Here is a 9,084-nt window from a genome sequence, read left to right on the forward strand (position 1 = left end):
ACCAGGGCCTCTGCTGCTCGTTGATGCCATCCACATTACACCTGGGCCTGTGGTGCTGACAGATATCATGCACATTTCACCAGGGTGTGTGGTGCTGACCAATACCATCCATATTTCACCAGCGACAGAGTTGTTAGATGAGGCCATTCACGTTACACCAGGGACTGTGCTGCTAGCCAATACCATCCACATTACACCAGAGCCAATGGTGTTGGCTGAGGACATTCACATTACACCAGGGCCTCTGGTGCTGGCCAATACCATCCTCATTTCACCAGGGCCAGTGTTGTTGGATAAGGCCATTCACGTTACACCAGGGCCTGTGCTGCTAGCCAATACCATCCACATTACAGCAGAGCCAATGGTGTTGGCTGAGGACATTCACATTACACCAGGGCCTCTGGTGCTGGCCAATACCATTCTCATTTCACCAGGGCCAGTGTTGTTGGATAAGGCCATTCACGTTACACCAGGGCCTGTGCTGCTAGCCAATACCATCCACATTACACCAGGGCCAATGGTGTTGGCTGAGGACATTCACATTACACCAGGGCCTGTGGTGTTGGCCAATACGATCCACATTTCACCAGGGCCAGTGTTGTTGGATGAGGCCATCCAAATTACACCAGGGACAGTGCTTCCTGTGAGGCCATCATCACCACACCAGGGCCTGTGGTGCTGGCTGATACCATCCACATTACACAAGGGCCTGTGCTGCTAGCCTTCCACATTACACAAGGTCCTGTGTTGCTGGCTGATGCCATTCACAATACTCAAGGGCCTGTGCTACTGGCTGATGCCATCTACATTACAGTAGGGCCTTTGGTGCTGGCAAATACCATCGACATTTCACCAAGGCCAGTGTTGTTTGCTGAGGCCATCCACATTACACCAGGGACAGTGCTTCTTGTGAGGCCATCTTCACCACACGAGGGCCTCTGCTGCTGGCTGAAGCAATTCAAATTACACCAAGGCCTCTGGTGCTGGCCAATACCATCCACATTTCACCAGGGCCACTGTTGTTGGCTTAGGCCATCCACATTACACCAGAGACTGTGCTTCCGTTGAGGCCATCTTTACCCCACCAGGGTCTTTGATGCTCGTTGATGCCATCCACATTAGGGCCTGTGTTGCTGGCTGATATCATGCACATTACACCAGGGCCAGTGGTGTAAGCTAAGGCCATCCACATTACACCAGGGTGTGTGGTGCTTACCAATACCATCCATATTTCACAAGGGCCAGTGTAACCAGTATGTAACAAAATATATAAACTGTCGCGGCCTTTTACTTTCCAAACACCAAAAAAGTCCAAGAAAAGGCCGTGGGTGGCAACGGGAGGTTTGTTTTAGAACGCACTTCTGACTCCATTGTTTAAAAATTATATGTGGTTTATTTCGTGCAAAATTATAAACAAAAATCAACCAAATAACTTCTTAAAACTTAAAATTAAACGAAAGTTAACTTAATTTGCTTTAACAACTTCAATAGTGGTCAAAAAATCATTTTCTAACCCTCCCGTCTTCCCATCTGACATTTGGCAAACAAAAAACGAAAAACCTCTTTACCACACCCATCCAGGGTGCTCTTAATCTCTTGATTAATGGGACGGTCCATAAGCTAATAAATCAATCACTTTCCAAAAGCTTCTCCAATAAAATTAATTACAAATTTACAGAACAAAACCAGGTCAGAATATTCTTACACCTTTAAAGAAAAAACAAAAATGAATACAAATTGGGCCTTGTAATAGCTCTTTGTTCAGTGATGTTCCAGAAAATGTTGAAGCACAATCATACACAACGCGCAGTGTTTTCTTGCGGGGGTGGTAGACCCCATGATGAGGTATATACCACACCTTTCCTTCCTCATTCTTCAACTGTTCTTGTGGTATGATTTCTGAATGTCCCTCCATACTAACATTGTGCATGAATTCTTTGTATTCTTCAAAGAATAACTGATCCTTCTGAAACCGTCTTAGTAGATATTGCGCCCTCTGCTGAGCCACCTGCTTGTTGTTTGGCATTCTTACTTCAGGTTTACGAAAGGGTAATTTCAAGTAATAATGGCCATCCTTAAGTACAGCTGACTCTGACATTATGTTCATGAACTGTTTATCTTCTACAGACATTTCTGCACGCTCATTACACTGGTTCTCCACAAAATCTTGATTATACTGCTTAACCAGCATTTCCTCTAAACTACTTATAGAAATGCGGTTTACCTGGACAAAACTAGCATCATGCTCATCCTTTTCACTACCCTGATTGAGCGGCCCATTGACAACCCAACCAAGACAAGTTAGCACAGCATAGGGTCCATTACCCTCACTGTTAATGATTCTCCAAGGTTCCAGCGCTTTGGGAGAATTTACACCAATAAGCAGCCCAATGCCAGCATTTATCGGTGTCAACTCAACATCCTTTAAGTAAGGCCATTTTCTTAAGTTTTCTTCTTTAGGGATATTTTCTTTAGTGACAGGAATAAACTTTTGGGTGTACACAACAGGCAACCTCAAATACTCATTCTGTTTCAAAGCAGCTACTTCCATACCAAAAAGTTTATAGCTACTTACTGGCCTTTCCTGACCCATAGTCTTTAACATGATTTCCACTTTCTTTCCAGATGCATTTAACTGCCTCAGTGCAAAAAGTTGCAGAGCTGCCGGGATCAAGAAAGGCGTACGTCTCCACAACCTTCGTCCCATTTTCCAACTTCACTTTTACTGGAACAACTGACAAGGCACATTCATTAGACCCGGCCCCAGTATGGCTACCAAAGTTCAAAGAAACAAGAGCATTTGAGACTGATGATTCTTTACATTCAGCTTTAGCTGCTTGCCACTGCCGTTCTTTTGAGTCTATGTGAAGAACAGTAGGGTGATTTTTGTTACAGGTGTGGCACGTCAAACGATGTGGACAAGCTTTACTCATGTGGCCTCTCTGTAAGCAACCAAAGCATAAACCTTTACTCTTAAGGAATGTCACCTTTTCTTTGTTGGCTTTTAGTTTGAATGAGTCACATACGTCCAAAAAATGAGTTTGGTCACAAAACAAGCACCGAGTTTGATCTAACCCTTTATCTTCATGGTTTATCTGAATCCATTCCGGTTTGTCATTGTTCTGTTCTGAAACTACAGCAACAGAAGTAGCAAAGCTACTGCTTTTAGTTTTAAGCGGTGTCTTTGATGGTTTTGAAGCCATCTTTTCTTTTGTGTTTTGACTCTCTCCAAAAACATCTAATGCAGCTCTTGTTTGCTTTTCAAGAAAATCAAGAAGATCTTTAAACCCTGCTCTGCGATCGCACTTTTCTGTTATATCAACGATTATTAGTCGCCATTTATCACGAAGTCTAAAAGGCAACTTTGAAACAAGAATCCTCATATTGGTTGAATTTTCCAGCTCATCAAGAAACCCAGCTTCATCCATTGTGTTGAAGCAGCTTCTTAGAAAGAATGTGTAAGCACGTAATGCTGAAGCATCATCAGACTTTAAAACTGACCAGTTAAGAGCCTTGTCTATAAATGCAGACGTTATCTTTGCTCTGTTACCAAAGTTCCACTCAAGCTGCCTTTTTGCCTCAACATAAGCTGTCTGTGGACTCACGTGCATACAACTTCTCACTAAAATTCTGGGCTGTCCTGTAGTAAACTGTTCTAAATAATAAAGCCTATCCTGCATATTATCAGTTTTAGTCTCTATTCCTTGTTCAAAAGCCTTAAGAAAGGATCTAAAACGCAAAGGATCACCACCAAAAACAGGAATGTCTATAGCTGGAAGCAGTGACAACCTCTGTTGGTTTACAAGCATCTGAGTAATTTCATTTTGCTTTGTCATAATCTCTATTAGGGCACTGCTGTGAACATCAACCTGTGAAGAGATTGGCCTTGGGCTTTCCCCTTCTGGTTTGACCTTAGCAGGTGCATGTGTCTCTAGGGGCATTGGCAAAGGAGAATGAACTAAAGGGGCTTTCTTTGTTCTTGGAGCCTTTCGAGCTGTAGCAGCAGGTATGAACTCAGTAGATGTTCCAGAAGGCGCTGTAATCCCGCCTTCTGATTCAACCTCAGCCCTGGATGCAAGGCTCTGCCGATCCTGAGCAGAGGTGAGAATTTGCCTTTTTGCATCAGCCTTAATCAACTTAGTTCTTAGAGCCAATGCTTCTTTTCTTGCTTTTAATTGAACTTCTTCCAGTTCGAGCGCATGTTTTTCTTGCAGTGCGTCCACCTCCGCTTTTAAAGCGGATCTTTCCACTTCCGCTTCCATCAGCGCAATTGAAGCCGCACGCGAGCTTTTACTCCTTAAACTTAAGGCTGCAGTAACATTACTGGGCGCTTTACTAGAGCTCTTTCTGCCAGGTTTAGCAGCTCGTTCAGAAATCATGTCGCTCGCTTCTTGCGCTACTTGTGAGACACTATCATGCGGCGCAATGTCACTGTCATGAGATGCTACCTTTGATTCAACATTAGAGGCTACAACTTCATCATTTTGTGGATCAGGGTCTGCATTTATCCAAGTGTCGATTTCATGCAGAAAGTCTTTAAAACCGATCAGCTTAGGTTCATACCAATCGCTGTGATCTGTTTCTTTTTCATCATCGTTCAGCAATTTTTGAACTGAAGTCTGTAAGTCCATAAACTCTCCCAAATAATCATTAAATGTTCTCATGTGTTCATCTATGGAGGCTTTTGATTCTCCAGCATCAATGAGAGCATTAATGTCATTTCGTTTTCTTGTCAGAACGCCAAGCTTCGCTCTGCGTTTTTTAATTACCGTATTTTCACGACCATAAGATGCACTGTACTAAAAGGCGCAGTCTCAGTTATGTGTGCCATTACTGTATTTAACACACACATAAGGCGCACTGGATTATAGGGCGCATACAAGTACCGTATGCGTATTTAAAAATAAAGCGGGAGCAAACCTGAGTTCGGTACCTTACTCACATTTTTATTACCAGTAATCGTCATCATCAACAACACACAAGCATACAAGTGTGCATATTTAAAAATAAAGCAGGAGCAAAACAAAGTTTGGTACTCACATTTTTATCATCAATCAAACCCATCGAAGTCCTCATCCTCTGTGTCTGAATTGAACAGCTGCGCTAAATCTCCATCAAACATGCCAAGTTCACTTTCTTCACTGTCAGAGTCACTTTCCGTGCCGTGCGGCTCCTCGGAAATGATGCCGGCTTTTGCGAAAGCTCGAACAACAGTGCCAGCAGACATGTTAGCCCAAGCATCTACAATCCATTGGCAAATTGTGGCGTAACTCGCCCGGCGCTGCCTTCCACTCTTGGTGAAACTGTGGTCTCCATCGGTCATCCATCGCTCCCAGGCCGCTCGCAGCCTTACTTTGAACGGGCGGTTCACACCGATGTCCAGCGGTTGGAGTTCCTTTGTCAGGCCTCCCGGAATGACAGCAAGCTCACAGTTCATTTGTTTCACTAGTTTTTTCACATCGGCTGCGAGATGGGCACGCATAGAGTCACAGATTAAGAGCGATGGTGATGCGTGGAAAAAAACCCGCCTGGTCTCCTTACATACACCTCCCTCAGCCACTCTTTCATCATTTCCTCATCTATCCAGCCCTTTTCATTTGCCTTAATGATGATTTCTGCTGGAAACTTCTCTTTAGGCAAAGTCTTTCTCTTAAAAATCACCATAGGCGGCAGTTTCTGTCCATTAGCATGGCAGCCAAGCACAACAGTAAAAGAAGACTTTTCATACCCCGTTGTGCGTATCGCTAGCGTGCTGGTCCCCTTCTTCTCCACAGTGTGACTCACCGGGATGTCAAAAGTGAGCGGGACCTCGTCCATGTTTGTGATGTGGCTGGGCTGGATGTTTTTGTCGCCGATGTGTTTGCTGCAGTAGGAGCGGAAGATGGCCAGCTTTTCCTTATAATCCGCTGGAAGTTGCTGTAGTCCTGGTTCGGATGGAAAAATGGCACCGTTTCATAAAAAGTGAAAGTGAAACTGCTTTTAGCCGAATGGTGACCGTCGAAACGCTTCTCCCGCTCGTTCTTTGCTCGATGATCCACCGCTCGAGTCTTTCCTCCAACTCGGGCCACCTCGCCTTATGTCCGCGGAAACTCAGCTGCGTTTTCTTGACCTGCCGGAGCTTGTTTTCTAGCTTCCTCCATTTGCGAACCATCAATTCGTTAATCTTAAATTCTCTCGCCGCTGCTCGATTTCCATGTTCCTCCGCGTAGCTGATGGCCTTCAGTTTAAACTGTGCTTCATAAGCGTGTCTCTTTGCCATTTTCAGGGTTGCGCCCACCCTTCACCCTTTAGCGTTCTCATGGTGTTCTCTACTACGTCCTCCTTACAACACACAGGGCGCACTGCGCTATAGGGCGCGCCATACTTTTTGAAGAAAATCTAAGACTTTTAAGTGTGCCTTATGGTCGTGAATATACGGTAAATTAAAAAGCTCTCTTTCTTGTTCCTCCATTTTAACCAGAAAATTCGTTTCACAAGGTCCAAAAGATAATTGTTTAATACAAATGTTTCAAGTTGCAGCTCAGCATCTCGGTTGATCCAAACAAAGTTTCGCATTTACTCACGAACTTTGCGTCATTTTTTCAGTCCATTCTGCGAAGATCCAATCTTCCAAGTCCAATCTTGCAAGCTTTTCCATCTTCCAAGTTGACATCCAAGCCAGTCAAAATGATTTTTTGACTTAAATGTCGCGGCCTTTTACTTTCCAAACACCAAAAAAGTCCAAGAAAAGGCCATGGGTGGCAACGGGAGGTTTGTTTTAGAACGCACTTCTGACTCCATTGTTTAAAAATCATATGTGGTTTATTTCGTGCAAAATTATAAACAAAAATCAACCAAATAACTTCTTAAAACTTAAAATTAAACGAAAGTTAACTTAATTTGCTTTAACAACTTCAAAAGTGGTCAAAAAATCATTTTCTAACCCTCCCGTCTTCCCATCTGACATTTGGCAAACGAAAAACCTCTTTACCACACCCATCCAGGGTGCTCTTAATCTCTTGATTAATGGGAGGGTCCATAAGCTAATAAACCAATCACTTTCCAAAAGCTTCTCCAATAAAATTAATTACAAATTTACAGAACAAAACCAGGTCAGAATATTCTTACACCTTTAAAGAAAAAATAAAAATGAATACAAATTGCATTTTATAAACATTCAACAAAAATGGCCACAACATAAACAATGGGCAAATCAGAAGATTTCAGGAACGACACGAGCCCAGAGGATGGGTAACCACAATGAAAACACAACTGCAAATGATGAAGCAATAGTTCAACTGTATTTGAAATTTGTGCACTGTATTGCCTTTACAATAACAACCAAAATTGTGTGTGCGCGCACAGATACCCAAAATAAAAAAGAAAAGAATGTTAGACCCGGGTCTTTTAAAGTGTCATTAGGATCCAGATCAGGCCTGTTTGGTGATCTGGTGAGTTATTGGTGTGAGTTCAGTCCACGATCGATGTATGGTTTGCACTGTTTTGTCCTACCACAGTTCAGGCAACCAGACTTCAAGATTCAATTCCAAATGGGCTGTGGCTCGCCATCCATTGCAATGGAAAATTATTATTCTTCTGCGGATTTTCACAAAGTCTGTAATCCAATGTTCTCCGAGGAGTCTCGGCTCCTTTCTCCAACTCAAAAAACCTGACCTAAGAGTGAGGTCAGAATTACTTCAAATGAACATGGTTCACACTTAACTAACACTTCTGTTTAAAGTATAAATCATGAACAAAATGTGTTTCAATTTCTAATGTTGTACAACAAATCAAATTCTAAACGTTTTCATTACATGGCAATGTAGCTATCACCAATCATTAAAGCAATTCACACTGCTCATTAAAAGCAGCAAACTCAATATACTCTGCTCACGGTCAAGTAACAACAGTGATGAATAAAAAGTAACACAATAAAACATTTCAATACAACAGATAGACATACTGTTTTTTCCTTAACCTAACAACAGCTAATAAGTTCTCAACTAATGCTTAACAACGGGCGTGAGCGTTTAGCACACTCGCTAGCTACTAGCACACTCGCTAGCTACTTGCATAGTACCGTCACCATTAGCGTTTGTTTTTTTGAAGCAAACAACATTAACATTTCAGGATGCCGATCAGCGGCTATAACAGTTTCGTTACTCACCAGTGCAAAGCACTTCGTATTCATAAAACTAGCTTCGGCTATCCAAATCTGGCGGCTAATCAAGCAGACACCAACAGCTTCGCTGTTTCAACAGCTACCACGTTTTCCCCACAGGTACAGCTATGGCGCGTGTGGTCTAAGCAGCCTTAGCAGCGCAACCAAACATGAAAAAACAAGGCGGGACAAACAATCCCATTGGTTGGACTGCATTAGTATCCAGGTCAAAAAATAACGTTTGAGAAACAAAAATAAATGAATAACACAAATAATGCAGATCCATACAAAATAATTTGGATTTTTTTCTTTAGAGTCTCTCTCCAATCATGAGTGTTTTTAACTGAACAGAATAAAACACCATTAATAATAATTACAATAAACAGTCTCTAATTCCATCTGTTTGCCACTGGGCTACACCAGTGTTGTTAGATTATGCCACCCACATTACACCTGGTCCTGTGCTGCTGGCTGAGGCCATCCACATTGCATCGGGGCCATGGGGTTGGATGAGGACATTAACATTACACCAGCGACTGTGTTACTGGCTGAGGCCACCTGTATTTCACGAGGGCCTGTGTTGATGGCTGATGCCATCCACAATACACCAGGGCCAGTGATTTCTGTTTGGCCATCTTCACTAGACCAGGGTCTGTGCTGCTTGCTGATGCCATCGAAAATACACCAGGGCCAGTGATTCCTGTGAGGCCATCTTCACCAGACCAGGGCCTGTGCTGCTAGCTATCCAAATTACCCAAGGGCCTGTGGTGCTGGCCGAAAACAACCCCATTTCACCAGGGCCTGTGGTGTTGCTGAATGAGGCCATCGACATTACACCAGGGCCTTTGCTACACGTTGATACCATCCACATTTCTCCAGGGCTTGTGTTGCTGGCTGATGCAATCCACAGTACACAAGGGCCTGTGCGACTGGCTGAAGACATT

The 9,084-nt window shown here is 43.2% G+C and overlaps 1 long non-coding RNA gene across 1 annotated transcript; it reads right to left on the minus strand.

Moving 5' to 3' along the window:
• Positions 1-7,261: 7,261 nt before the first annotated feature.
• LOC309693653 lies at positions 7,262-8,321 on the minus strand. Its single transcript, XR_014272688.1, has 2 exons — positions 8,147-8,321; positions 7,262-7,653 (listed from the first exon to the last, which is right to left on the minus strand). It is a non-coding gene; the product is annotated as an uncharacterized lncRNA (long non-coding RNA).
• Positions 8,322-9,084: the final 763 nt, after the last annotated feature.

The sequence above is a fragment of the Aulonocara stuartgranti genome (assembly GCF_965226115.1).
Source record: "Aulonocara stuartgranti genome assembly, chromosome: 18".
Taxonomy (NCBI): Eukaryota; Metazoa; Chordata; class Actinopteri; order Cichliformes; family Cichlidae; genus Aulonocara; species Aulonocara stuartgranti.